The sequence below is a fragment of the Gavialis gangeticus genome, unplaced genomic scaffold (assembly GCF_001723915.1).
Source record: "Gavialis gangeticus isolate Ggan-Ray unplaced genomic scaffold, GavGan_comp1, whole genome shotgun sequence".
Lineage (NCBI taxonomy): Eukaryota > Metazoa > Chordata > Crocodylia > Gavialidae > Gavialis > Gavialis gangeticus.
Genome location: NW_017729034.1, coordinates 57080728 through 57095026, shown reverse-complemented (window position 1 = coordinate 57095026; position 14299 = coordinate 57080728). Strand labels below are relative to the sequence as shown.

Below are 14299 nucleotides of genomic sequence, written 5' to 3'. Positions count from 1 at the left end.
TTCTTTTGTGCCATACTCTTCCCCAAAAGACCATAATTAAAGCAGTCCTGGAGTCTGCTGGACTTACAACAGCCTTCCACAGCCTTGTGGGATGCAAGCAATGCCTAGAATTTGCCTCCTAGATCTAACGTGTCCTGTCCACCCACAACATAGCCATACCCCATGGCTTGTCAGAGGGAAGAGTCTTTGCAATGGAGCTTTCTGCAATGACTGCACCAAGATAATTCTCCTCCAGCCAGAACTGGGTCTTTCCAAGTGCCTTTGTCTCACTCTAGCTTTTCAACCAAACATACACAGGCTAGAGTGGAGATCAGGTTCTGTGTGTATTATTTTGTTTCAATAATAGCTTTCATTATACATGTCCTGATCTCACGCACTATTAAAGTCAACAGCAATTCTGCTGTTGAGTTCAAAGGAGTAGAGGCAGTCTTAAAGCAATTTACTGTTAATAAGATATAACAGCCCTACAGCAAAAAATGAAAGGGAAAAAGAAATCAGGAAGGAAAAAAAAGCAGCACTGTACCTATAGAGGTACAAGGTTCAGAGCACCTGGAACTCCCACTGAAGTTAATTTAAACACTAGCTTTTCACCATCTTTTTTGGTTTGGGTCCCTGGATTGTAAGCCTCAGGGATGAGGGACCACAGGTTGGATTTTCCACTGCATTACACTTGTTTTCCCTGGTCAAGAATCAAGCCTTGTGTCCTTTATTTTGTGCTGTACAATACTGAGCTCATTGGTAGTGCTCAGTAAATAAATAATAATAACAAAATCTAAAGCACAACCAAAAGGAAACTGAGAAATGACTTGTATACGGATTTCCCAAATCACATTAGATATGGCACATTGCTTTCAACACACAGAAATATAGTTCTACTTTGAATTTACAAAAAGAAACTAGGTATTATACTTTACAATTTATTCAGGGGGGAAAAAAACCTCTGATACTAAGATAGGTCAGCTGGCAAATAAATTATCAAAGAGATTGCATATTTGGATCCATAAACCAAATGGATGGCATCCTGGGAATAATGACTGAAGTGTTAAGAATTTTCAACTCTAGCATACAGCCCAGGCTCTCCTTCTTGACTACCTGCCAAAATTGTCCATGGTGCATCATTTATTATTTGGGAGGGTGGAAGAAGGTGGATCGTGGGAAATTAAAAAGGCTGTGTGGGTGTAAATGACAGAAAATGCATCTCTGTATCAGTGTCAATGTCAGTGAACACCCTTTTTCATTACGTGGTTCAAAACACTGCAGTGAAGGCTAGCAAGGGAATGTAGGCACTAGAAACTGATATGGGAGATTATCCTGTGGATCTGTATTACTCTTTTGGGGAAGACCATGGCACAAAAGAGCATACTACAGTAGTACACTGCTTTACAACTATGATTAGATAAATAATGCAGGGCTGTGCTGAATAGGTGACCAGCAGCTGGGTAAGTCTGGAATTAACTCTAATTTATATTGTACAGCAGAATCTTAAAACTGAAAGCTGCTTGCTCTCCGCAGACATTTCAACTATTCAACTACAGAGACTGCATACAAACATAAAAGACCTGATGGCTGGCCTAGCATAAACAGGAAAGCTGCTACTGTTCCATATAGCTTTACTTCCTATCCCATGCTTTAGCCAGTATATGATAACTCACAAGAAAGTGAAAAATCCCCTAGCATTCAACCATTTTATTGTGCATAGCAGTATGCTAGAGTGAGGAAGGTACCAGGCAACTGAGTCACACCTTGAATCTTGAGGTTTGATTACCAGTCCCATAATGGACTCAGATTTACTCCAACTATGGTCAAAGGGAATTTTAACACTGATTTGATCAGGAACAGGATCAGAGCTTCTGTTAGTCTCACCCTACTTTAGATCAGTGCTATTATGGTCATAATATTATCAATTATTATTCTGTATTTCTGTATTATGCTAACGCTCAGCCCTCCCAACTAAACAAGGACTATTGTGCTGCTACAGAAATTCTCATTCTCTATATACACCTCAAAGAATGCAGAGCCAGATTTAAGTCAAAACCCAACAGATCTTGACTTAAATAACAAGCAAGACAGGGATTGGGGGGAGGAAGGGCATGAGGGAGAAGGGAAGAGAAGGATTTAAAGTGACAGGAACATGTGTATGTAAGACTAGCTACATGCACAGTTAGCAAGCTTTTGCTCTTTTTAATAACATAAGCAAGATATATTAACAAGATCAGCAATATCTAGTGGCTACCTGCCCAGAACAATTGGCCATACACACCCCAATTGCAATTGAGGGCATCCATTCACAAAGGGCAGCAGGAAAGAAATTGCAAAGGCATCTGTGGAGAAATAGAGAGATGGTCCTCTTATCCAGTCAAACCACAGTGAGGAGTGTTTACTAACTATCCCTTGCAAGGCAAATTTCCCATAAGTGATTTATCACTCACACGTTCACTTTGTTCATGTGAAGGTCATTGGCTTCCATATACTAATGTACCTGGGAGAGACTGTGACTTTGACCCCAAATGCTGAGTCTACATAAACGTGTGATGATTGCCTGTTGGCTGAACCAGGGGCCTCCAAAGCTAAACACACAGGCCAGGGCTGTCCTACTGGCCACCCACGAGCAGTTGATGGGCAGCCTACAGGCTCTGCCAGCTGCCTCACCTGCTTCTGTGTGGAGGGGAAGCAGCAGTGGTGCACTCTGCATGGCATGGAGTGAGGCCATTAGCCACTAGTGCATACCGCTAGCACAGGCCATATGTAGGCAAGATCCTGGAGGGGCGTCTGTGCAGCGTGCAACCCCTGACCGTGCCAAAGTTGGGCAGCCCTGATGAAGTCTACTACTTGAGTTAAAAAGTCAGGACCCTGGGGCTAGGATCTACAGCAACTCATACCCTCTAGGGATCAAGGTAGAGAGTGGGACATGCACTGCCCAAGGTGTTACATCTTCAACTAAAAAGATGCTTAACCCAAACTTCTTGGATCTATCACGATTTGAATCCCAAACAAGTCCCCAGTTATATGGCAGCTGTCTTTCAGCAATCGGGGATTGACTTTGTACAGATTTTCAGAGTAAAAAATATAAGCTGCTACAGTTTCAGCTAAACAGCTGGACTTTTGCAGTTGGAGGCTGTGTGTTGAATAATGGAGTTTAAAATTTGGTAGGCAATTTAAAAAGTCAGGAAAAAAACTTTGGTTTTATCAAACAAAAACAGTTTTTGGTAGAACAAAAAAAAATTCCTCCAAAAACCTTAATTTTCACTTTACCTAAAAGTTTTATTCAACCTAAAATGAAATATGTTTTTTTCCTTTTAGGGCTATTTGGCCCTTTCTTACACCATCTTTTCTTTTTTGTTAACATCGAGCTCAAACAAACCATTTTGGCACTTCTGAAACAAAGTCTTAAATTTTTAAAGTGTCAAAAAAAGTGTTTGACCTTTTCAATTTTTTCCTCACATTTTTCTCAGCCAAAATTCTAGCTGAATCAACCCAAATTTCTGAATAACTTTGGTCCCCACAAAATTCCATTTCTTAAGTTTACAGTTTGTCCAAAAAAACCCCCAACAACCCAGCTCCAGCTGTGACAACTCACATCTATGAATCAGATACATTGTGGGATTTGTAATATATACTCACCAATGGGTTACAAAAGCGTGCATGAAAAAGTTCACCAGCTCTCTGCCTTCATCAACAGCAACTGACTTCTACAGGTTTTTCTTTACTTCAAAGCAGAGCTCCTAAACAACGAGAGTTCAATGATCAAACTGACAATTAATATAAAACTTCCTTTACAAAAAATTATGACACAGTTCCACAGTCATGATCCAAAAGCCACATTTTACAATAGCAATGCTTCAGTTTTCTGGCCCATTATTATACAATTTTGCAGTGCTTTCTTCTGGATATTTTTTGGCCCAGAAAAACAGTCAAATACAGTCCAATACAGATACAATATTATTGTTGTTATATTAAAACATACATATGATGCCCAATCTGCAGAGACCTTCTAAGTCTGAGCTTTAGATCCTTGCTATGCTATCTGAAGAATTATTTGTGTACTGTGATTCATCAAAGGAGTGTGTTTACTGTGCTAGTGAACACCAAGTTCTTTCACCATCTCAGATTATTCAAATTAGTTTACAAAAATATTCTAATTAGTTTACAAATTAGATTCTGCGACAAGAAAGAGAAAAGTTAACTTTCCGTATTAAATCATGACAGATACTATTTTAAATTTGCTTCAGCAAGAAATGGTGTTGATGTGGTTTTGTTTACCATTCTACGTTCAGTCTACAGAATGTATTTTAGAAGTGCAAAGTGACAGAATTATGTCAGAGCATATTGGGTGCTGGCTCTCATTCCTGTGTTCAAACCAATTAATGCTCCCCCCTCCATGTATGCACTTTGTAGAAAGTAGATTTGCCCTGTTACTATGATGTTTCGTGTCTGACTCAATGAGGAGTGGAATTAGTCATGCACATTCAGGTCTTGCCTGTGAGCACAGTCAGAAAAAAATACATTTGTTTAATTTTTTTAGCGGATTAGTTCAATTTCATTAAATCCTGTGTGGACATTTTTAATCAGAACTAAAATGGCATTAATCTGATTTAGCTTAATTTACGTTGGAAGTGATTTAAACTAAATCAAATTAAGGTCACCTTAATTCTAAATATGAGTATCTACACAGGGGTTTAATGCAGTTTAATTAATCCTCCTAAGTACAGGCATTCAAGAAGCCAGAGGGATAAGTGCTCTAACTTTTGAGCTTTACTCTAAGTGCCCAAGGTTAGTGTAGCCTGGGTATACTCAGATATCTCCCTCCTCTGATTGAAGGGGGATTGTTAGCTGACAGGTGTGCTGTAGGTGAAACTGCAGACCACTTACAGTTCCCCTCTGTCCCTATAGATCCAGGACAGGACAGTTATAAAATTTAACTATGTAAACATTTATTAATTTAAGTACAACATACAAAAAGAAAGAATACAATTAATAACTCTCTCTATATACATATATTTTGTATTCTCAGTCGGATGGGATAGGTAGGCAGGAGGGGTGCTGTGAGAGGGATGCCAGAATTTTGAGCGGATCCCTCTTTCCTCTATAGAGTTAGCCCAAGCCCAAAGTTCTTAACTGTATACAATTTATTGAGTTATAATATACATCAACATAAAACTAAATATCATATACATATATTTGCACAGTGAATATTAACCAATAACTAAGGTCAAACCCTAAATAACACTATTTACCCATCACAATAAAACAATTTTATTTTTACTGCACAGTCAGCAGTATCAACACAATACAACATCACAATACAACGTTTCAATTACACAATATAAGGCGCAAACATGAACAATCTTAATAACTTTCCTTAATACAGTCCCTGACCCATAGCAAGAGATAGTCCTCCTTCCAATGGGGTCCCTTGTGGGGGTGTCCAGGAAGCACTAGGGGCCCCTCCCCTTAGGGCCCTGACTAGGCGGGGGGGCTGCTCACCCAGCCCCTTCTCTGGGTTTGCCCGCCCCAAACGTCTTTCCCCTGTGGGACCCAAGTGCCCAATGAGTCACACTCCCTCAGGTGGTGGTGGTCAGGGAGCAGCTTGATGGGGTCTCCTCTGCTGGAGCACCTCTCCAGGCCTCTCCTGTGCCGCTGGGCTCCTCTCTACCCTGTGCCCCGCTCTGGGCACCAAGGGCTCAGCTCCTCTCAGCTGCTGCACCACTGCTGCTGGGCCTCACGCGACAGCACTACTATTTCCCTGTGCCCTGGCTTCAGCTCTGAGGACTCTCTTAGCACAGGCTGGGCCCTTCAGGCTCCAGCTGGCCGTCTTCACACCAGGTGGCTAACCCAAGCAGCCTCCGCGGCTCCCTGGCTCCCGTGGCTCGGCTCTGCGCACCATGGGACCTGGCTGCTTGCTGGGAGATGGGGCCTGAGCCACCTCACTGCGGCCCCCAAGGCCCTTCAGACTCAAGCTGCTGCATGCGGCTCCCAAAGCCTGGGCTCCATGCACTGAACTGTGCACCGTGATGATCCCGAGCAGTCTCACACCACTCCCAAGGCTGCTCCTCCAGTGGGGACTTCAGGAACCTTGGGCCTATTGCCCGCTGAGTGAGAGCTCCCCAGCTTTTCTTGGCTCCACTCTTCTTGAGTCCCTCGCTGCATCTGCCCAGTGTGTTAAGCACGCTGGGCTTTTATTTACACCGGAGGCCCCACCCCTGAAGTCTACTGGACCTGCAAAGCCCAGTTTTCAATCAGGTCCAGGGCTCCTCGCATTCCCCCCCCACCACTCTGAACAGGGGCAGGGCAAGCCCCTCCCAGCTGTTACTTGATTGGTGGAAATGTTGGACCAATCCAAAGAGTTCATATCCAAGCTGGGCTTGCCAGGCAAAAGTAGCAAGCTTGCCACATATTCAACACGCTGTTTAGACATATATAAATTGCTATACATCTATAATGGACTTCTAAAGGATTGCTCTGAAGAGCCTGGAACCCACACAGGTAAATAAGAAATCTAGAACAGGTGAATACAGGTGAATTCAGATAACCAACAAACACACTTAGACACACCCAGATAAATACTGGCAATCCAAGGGAGGTGTCAATGGGGTGGGGTTCAACAAGATATATACATATACTCATCCAGATACATGACAAATAAACAACAAATGGTTATTAATGACAAAATATGAGGCTCTGAATACAAAATATAAGGTGCATACCCGCCTTCACAGTATCTATATCACTGTGATTACTAGAATCTCCTCTAGAGGAAAAGAACCCAGGACCAGCTCCCGAAAGGGGAAAAAGGGCCGGCTCCCAATATCTCCCTGTCCTCTGGGGTATGGTTAGGACCTTTATCCTTTAGAAGGGCCTTTCACAGTTCCTCACCCCACCTTCCAAGGGGTCTCCTCCCCTGTGGGAAACCCGAGCCCAATAACTCACAACTCCAGGGCCATGAAGGGGGATCAATGCTCTTCCACCTGAACTGTTCCTTGCTGCCAAGCCCCTCAGGCTCCAGCTCCATCCCACCTGCCTGCCTGATAGTGCCCCGAGCAGCCACATGCTCCTGGAGGCTACTGCCCTCTCACTGATGTTGGAGGCCCGGGCCACCTCATGCAATGCCGGGGCCCGGTTCACTATGGGACTCTTCCTGTGGTGAGGTCAGTCCAATGTTCTGGCCCTGTGCCAGGGGTTAGAGACCCAAGCTGCTGCTATCGGCTCCCAGGGTCTAAGTTCCACTGTGCACTGTCCCTGTGCACTGAGGCCCTGGCCACTTGCCAGGGGTTGCAAACATTTGCTGCCTCTTACAGCTCCCAGGATCCAGCTCCATGCAGCAGCGCCTGCACCACACCCTGGCTGCATGCCAGACCGTGCAGACCTGAGCCCTTTGCTCGCAAGGTCTGGCTCTGTGTAGCACCGCCTGCACTGAATCCCTATGTGCCGCTCTGTGCGCTGCATACTAGAGCCGGACCTGACCTCTGCTCCCCCACCACCGTGGTCAGTCTTCTGGAGCTCTTCAGGGGGAACAGGAACTGCTTCACTGGGCAGCTCTTCCTAGCTCTGCACCATTTTGTCCTTTGGCACATCTCCCCTTGTGCTGGGCACACTGCTCTTTATATACTCTCCAGGGCTCTGCAACCTAGGCATCTGGGGTGCATGCATGCATACAAACACATAGAAAACATGAGTGTCCAGGGTACGTCCAGGGTATGACTAAGCCACTGACTTTCATGCAACTGATAAGGATACCCATGTCTTGTGCAACTCCCCAGTCCCCAGGCTGATGGAGAGCAGGCACTGGTTTCATCACTGGTGACATCATCGCCCCACCAGTCCTCATCAAGGGCCTGGCCTACCCTCTTTGGGTGGCCGTCATAGAGGACCACCCGGTTGTCCTCTCTCCTCTCTTGATATGAAACCGGATGCCTTTATGTCCTCTATTTTTTCTTAAAGAGAAAAATAGAGGACATAAAGGCATTGGGTTTCATATCAATAGAGGACAAAGGATAGAGTAGCCGAAAACTGGAATGTCCTCTATGATGGCCACCCTACCTCTCCTGCCCTGGCTCATGAAGCCCTAGGAGGGGCAGCTGTACTGCTGGAAAGAGCACTTCAACTATGGACCAGGCCTGGTATTGTGGCATTGTAATGGAGGAGAAGGCAAGCCCCTGCTGATGTTGGTGGCCCAGCTCCACACAGCAGCAGCAGGCTATCTGGATCTGTGAAGCCCTGGCTGACTGCCTCCTCAGCTGCATGGACCTGAAGTCCTTCCCGGATGAGTAGAGCCAGAGGGCTTTGAGTGCCCATGCCCGGCACTAGGCCATGGGTCTCTTGCCCCAGGCTCCTCTGGTCACATGTCATGGGCAGTGCTGCCTGCAACCCAGGCTGCCTGGGCACTGTTCCTCTTCCCTTCTCTTAGCCCAACACCACCCCCACCCCCACCCTTGCCAACCCCAGGGACATCCACCGGGGTGCAGGGGAATGCAGTGTGAGGAAGAGACCTGCTTCAGTTTAAAATGTTGTGGTTGCCAAACTTTTCCTGTGTCTAATAAAGAAAACCCATTGAACACTACCCATGTCTCAGCCTGGTCCCTCCTCCCAGTTAACAAAACAGCAAACCTTTGGAGGGGGCAGGGTAGTGGGTGTTGAGAACGGGGTGACAGAACTGGTAGGGGAAATGCCACAGGGCCTGAACTCAACTACCACAAAGCCTTGGTGGGGGCCTTTTGACCTGGCACACAATTTTCAGGGGTCTGGAGTCAAGACCAGGGATGTCTCTGTGTAGGACCTGGACAGCTCTGTGATCATGGATCCAATGTCTGTCTGAGACCTGCAGCCCAGGATGCAGCTGCTTAGCCATTGAATGGGGAGGCTGCAGACTGGGAGGCCTCACTGCAGGGAGCATTGAAGACTGCTGGCCCTCTTACACGGGACCTCTGGCCCCTTGGCCCCCAAGGCCATGTCTCCTCCTTTAAGGACCACAGACCCACAGCCCTTGCCATCTCCTGAGGCTCATGTCAGGTAGCTGGCCCAAGCTGGGTGCGCTGCCTATCCCCGCTAAGGTTGCGCTGCTTCCCCACAGTGGGACCCAGGCCATGGGGACAGTAGGGCCATGGGGACAGTACAATAGCAGTGGAGGGCTAGTGGGGTGACTGCCTCGGGCGCTGAAGCGATGGGGCACTAATGGGTGCTGCCCAGCCAGGGTGGAGCATGGGACAGAGCCAAGAGCGGATCATTTGTGGGGGGGCACGGTGACAGAGGGAGGGTGCCTTCCACCACTGTATGCACTCCCAGGCAAGCATGGGCAGGGGGTGCCTCCTGGATCTGTGTGTGGGGTGAGGGCAGGCTGCCACTGCAGGCATGCCCCATGTGCCAAACTTTCTTGCTACGGTACTGCATGGGAATCAGAAGAGCTCTCCCCTCAGGCCTCCCAGTTGGTGGGTGGATGAGCTGGGGCTCCCAGGCTCTGCTGCCTGACATGCAGGTTGGTAGGTGCCATTTCCCCTCAATTCTGAGCACTCCTGCCCCCACTTCAGGATTGACCTGGAACCACTTGGACCAGTGGTCCAGAACCATGTGCCTTCACCCCCTGTCCTGGTGCTGTGAATTAGCTCTGCTGCACCACAGGGTGTTTCCTCCAAACAGCAAGTGGTTGTCTGGAGCCCCTGGTCATAGACTCAGCAGCCCAAATGTAAGCACCCCCCAGTCTATCCATTTCCCCGCATACACAGCCCAATTCATTCCCCCTGCTCATCTCACAGCCCCTGGTGACAGGAATCTACAGTGCATAGCCTGAGCTCAGATGCTGCTTGTATCATCTTGTCTTTATTTTGCCGGTGCCTCATACCCCTGAGGGGTTGATATAGTGAGTGTCTGTACCAGGAGAATTGGAATCAGGTAGCACCCACTGGATTTCACCAAAGGGTTGGATCAGAGGAGGGAGGAAAAAAGTGTTTATGGGCCATTTGCCAGCCTGTTCACATGCAAAACCCAGGAGTCACCCTGGCCATGAGAGCTGAGTGACTAAGATAATGGTTCCCATGCAGGAATCCTTCCATCACATCCCTTTCCTGGACTGGGAAAGAGGGAATGGGGTAAAAAAAAACCCCACACAAGGGGATATTTTTGTCTTGTTAATGATGAACCATGACTGTAGTGGTTGTCATACATACCTGTGTGGCATCTCCTGTTCCTGATCTAGGGGTGCTTTCTGCCAAAACTGCTGGTTACCCTTTGCTTGCTGAGCTCAATAGATGCAATCAATGCTTTCTGGTAGGGGTGGTCAAAATCCAGCCTGCAGGTCAAATCCAGCCTGCCAAGGGATTTTTTCTGGCCTGCGGTGGGTCCCTAGGCACAGGGGGCAGCCCCAGCCATGGTTCATGCAGCCAGTCCTATGGCCTCTGTGCAAGCAGTGGGGCTGGGGGCAGGGCTGAGGCTTGGGCTGAGGCTGGGGCTGGGGCAGTCGGCAACTGAACTCATTTCCTGGTAGCCCCAGAAATAGCAACTCCTTCCAGCTGCTGCTGCCAGTCTCCGCTGCCACTGCCAGACCCAGCCCTGCTGCCTGGGCACCCCAGCCCATCTGCCCAGCGGGTAGGTGAGGTTTCCATAGAGATTGGCTCAGGGCCTGTTTAGACCAGGCATGCTCGGCCAGATGGATGGGATGGGACTGTGGACAGGCAGGGAGCGGCATCCAGTAGGACAGGTGGGCAGGGCTGGGGCTGGGATTGGGATCATGGAGTGGTGACAGAGCGGAGCTGAGGCCTGGGCCCCGCAGCTTGGGACAAAGCCATGATCCACTGCCCACACGTCCCTGTGACAGGTGCTGGTTTTGTAGGCAGGGGTGTGCAGGGAGTGGATTGTGCTTCTACACTGTCATGGCCCTGCAATCCCAACTTCTGCCCCAGTCCTGGCCCCACCCACCTGTCCCATTCTCAGGCACTGCTTCCCGCCTGCCTGTGGCCCCATCCCATCCACCTGGGAGAGTGCACCCTAATACAATTAGGCAAATAATAAAATTTGGCAAATAATATTTGGGGTTGAAATTCAAAACGTGCCGCTAATAGAATCCACCACACCAAAGTCCTCCATTTTGTACAGGTGTCAGGTAAGGGTGGCTGAGCTGGGCCTTAAATATTTGCTATCACATTAAAAAAAAATTGGGGGGAAGGAAGGCTCCTGGGTGTGCTTCATTCTCGTTCAATTCAGACTGACCCCCCTCTTCTTCCTCACTGATCAACAAGCTAGTAGATGATCTGTGACATGGGAGCAGGGGCCACAAGCCACTTGAGTGAGAGTGAGAAACACGCACTGGGAACTGCAGCTTCATGTGTGTGCTTCTGCTTCCATCCATCTGTCCACCCTTCCAGGCTTCCACCCACCCCCTCGCAGCCAAACCCTCACCCACCCATAAACACTGAGACCCCACAAGCACTGATGCAGGCCATGAATGAACCTGTCCTGTCCACTGCCACCAGCTAAATCTGGGTATGCAACTGGCAGTCTGGGGAAATCAAGGATCTCATCGCCATCTGGGGTGAGGAACACATCCAATGCCAGCTTCAGACAGGGCATCGAATCAGAGATGTCTTCAAATTCACTGCCCAGGAGATGCAGGTGGGGGGACACCACAGAGACTGGATGCAGTGTTTTCATCCATCTAGATATGTAGTTTATAAGCCCGAGCAAGGTAGAAAGTTGGGATGATTTGTGGTGACAGAAGTGGCATGGAGAGGCATGAGATTTTAAAAGGAAAGAGAATACAAAGGAGGTATGAGATAGAGATAGGGAGAAATCATCTCCTCTGATTACTTTTCATCATCCACAGCTGTAACCCTTCAAGAACAGACATAAGCAGAACTATTCTAGTGCTGGAACCAAAACCATATGCCAAATTCAGATCCAAGACTCAAATCCAAACACTCCTTTCCTCACCTAAATTTAAATTTCATATTGAAGACATTATCCCTTCTCGAAGGGAAAATGATTTTTGAATGCACTAGGCAAATCCAGAGAGGTTTTGGTTCAGTGTTCAGATCTAACCTAAATCTCAAGCAAACACAAACTTGGTTTGAACAAGGCACTGTCTGGATCAGGTCATTACAAAATTCTTCAGTCATGTGTGTCTGAAGACAAGCAGAAGGCAGAGTAGATTTGTTCCTACGATGAACTACGCAGTAAGCACATGCTTACTGCATCAGCTACATCTGAAATTACTTTGGAGAATGCAAGATGGGCAGAGCAGATATTGTGGATTGTAGATATCAAAAACAACAAACATGGTTTACTTTTTTGTTAATTTTTCCTGACAAAAACCTTCAGATGGAGTAAGAAAGTCAAGTGCTATTAAAATATTTCAGGCAAGATTTTGTTTCCTAATTTACATCCACGTACATACCTGTCTCTTATTCTTATTTTCTTTACACCTGTATAGAGCTTGGCAGCTTCACCTGATAAGTCTTAGTTGGCTTCATTCACACCTAAATTTGCTGTCTTCTCTCCCCCTTCCCCCAAGCTGTAGAATTTTTTAATATTTGTAACTTCTCTTAATGATTATGCAGCTGCAGATAGAGAACTAGCATGAGCTGGGGAAAATCCTAAGTCATTGCTAGGAGACAAAACAAAGGCAGGCTAGAAATATACTTTACAAACTAAACAGTACAGTACAAAGACCCAATCCTGCTCCAGTTGAAATCAAGGGAAAATCGTCCCTGACTTCAGTGATCAGGCCATAAATCTTTGAAAAATGCCAAGATCAATTTCCAATTTAAATATTGCTAATTTCAACAACTTGCCTGTGACTGAAGGACTGTGAGATAAACATTAAACCCCCCCCCAACAATTCTGTCTCCCCCAAAGTTCACTGCATTATTAGACCATTTCAAAAAACATACAGGGGAAGTGTTACTGCCCAGAGTGCAAAGAAACAATGCCTTTGAAAACCTTTGAACAATTCCTTGGTAAATGATGTACTGTACTGGCACTGTAGGTAGTAGTGCCACTGCCTGAACATCAGACACACAGAGCATCTTCACAGGGGCTCCAGGGATGTGGGGGAGGCACTTTAATTGGAGGAGCTCTTGGGAGCCTCTCTAATTAAAGCGCCCGCCGTGTCTCATGTAGTCAGTGTCCTGCATTTCAAAATGGCAGCGGGGGTGCTTTCACTAAAGTTTGTTCAACGACCTTTAGTGAAAGCGCCCCCAGATCCATTCTGAAGCACGGGGATGCTGAATATGCGTGACACTTAGGCTGCTGGAGCGTGCTAATTAGCACGCTCCACCAGACTTGATTAATTGAGTCTGCTCCAATATGTGCTCATTAGCACTCACTGGAGCAGGTATCTGGCATGTGTGTAGGTGCCCCCAATGCCTCCTATCTGCTGCTAATGTTAAGTTGCCAGCTAATTAGGCAATTAAAAAAGAACTGATGGGATATTGACACATTACGAAATACCTGGTGATCCTAAGTCATCCTTTCTGGGGCAGAAGCCAGCAAATTGGACAGCGTGGCTGGTTTCACTCACTGGGGCTTCAGGATGGTGGCCCTGTTTGTTTCCTGGTTTCCTAAATTCCATACAGATTTTAGGGAATTTACTGGGTTCAGAAGGGAAATCAGATCACTGCTTCTTTTGTAGGTGGCAAATTAGGAAGGCAGGGAAAGAGTTTCCCCTCCTCCCACTGAAGAATGTAAGGCGTTCTCTAAGGGCAACAGCATAGACACTGCCCCCCAGAGGGGTTTTTTTTGGTTGATTGATTGATGAGTGGCTCTAAGAAAGGAACACTAAATTAAGGATAGCAAGACCATTGGATATTATTCTAATATTATAAAAGCCTAAATCTGTCTGTCTGTAATGCTTTATTCGCGCTCTGATTGGCTGACAAACAGCCAATCAGAGCGCAAAGAAGTGTTCTGACAGAAGGCAGCCTGCCACCATGATGGTGGGGACATGGGAGGGAGCAGGGGCTGCAGCTGGCCTGGCTCCCCTCCACACACCTCTGGCCCTGCTCCCTGCAGGTTACATTGGGGGGGGGAGTGGGCCCGGGCCCAACATGAGAGGGGGAGCGGGCCTGAGCCCAACATGGAGGGGTGGGGAGCGGACCCAAGCGGCAGAAAAGCCAGCCTGCTGCGGTGAGGGAACAGTGGGCCTGGCCTGACCTGGCGACAGCAGCAGTTGGGGAAGGGAAGGAACAGGCCTCCTCTCCCCCTTGGGCTCAGGCCCACTCCTCACCCACCCCTCGCCCCCATGTTGGCCCCGAGCCTGTTCCTCCCATCCCCGAGAGGACCTGATGTGGGGGGGAGGAGTGGGCATGCTGTGGCA

The 14299-nt window shown here is 47.5% G+C and overlaps 1 long non-coding RNA gene across 1 annotated transcript in view; it reads right to left on the bottom strand.

Annotated features, from left to right (window-relative positions):
• LOC109304316 overlaps nucleotides 1-3716 on the bottom strand; it is an 11806-nt gene extending 8090 nt beyond the window's left edge. The window contains exons 1-2 of the long non-coding RNA XR_002099350.1: nucleotides 3622-3716; nucleotides 2261-2321 (exon numbers count right to left, since the gene is read on the bottom strand). This is a non-coding gene — a long non-coding RNA (uncharacterized LOC109304316). The remainder of the gene's footprint in view (nucleotides 1-2260; nucleotides 2322-3621) is intronic.
• Nucleotides 3717-14299: the final 10583 nt, after the last annotated feature.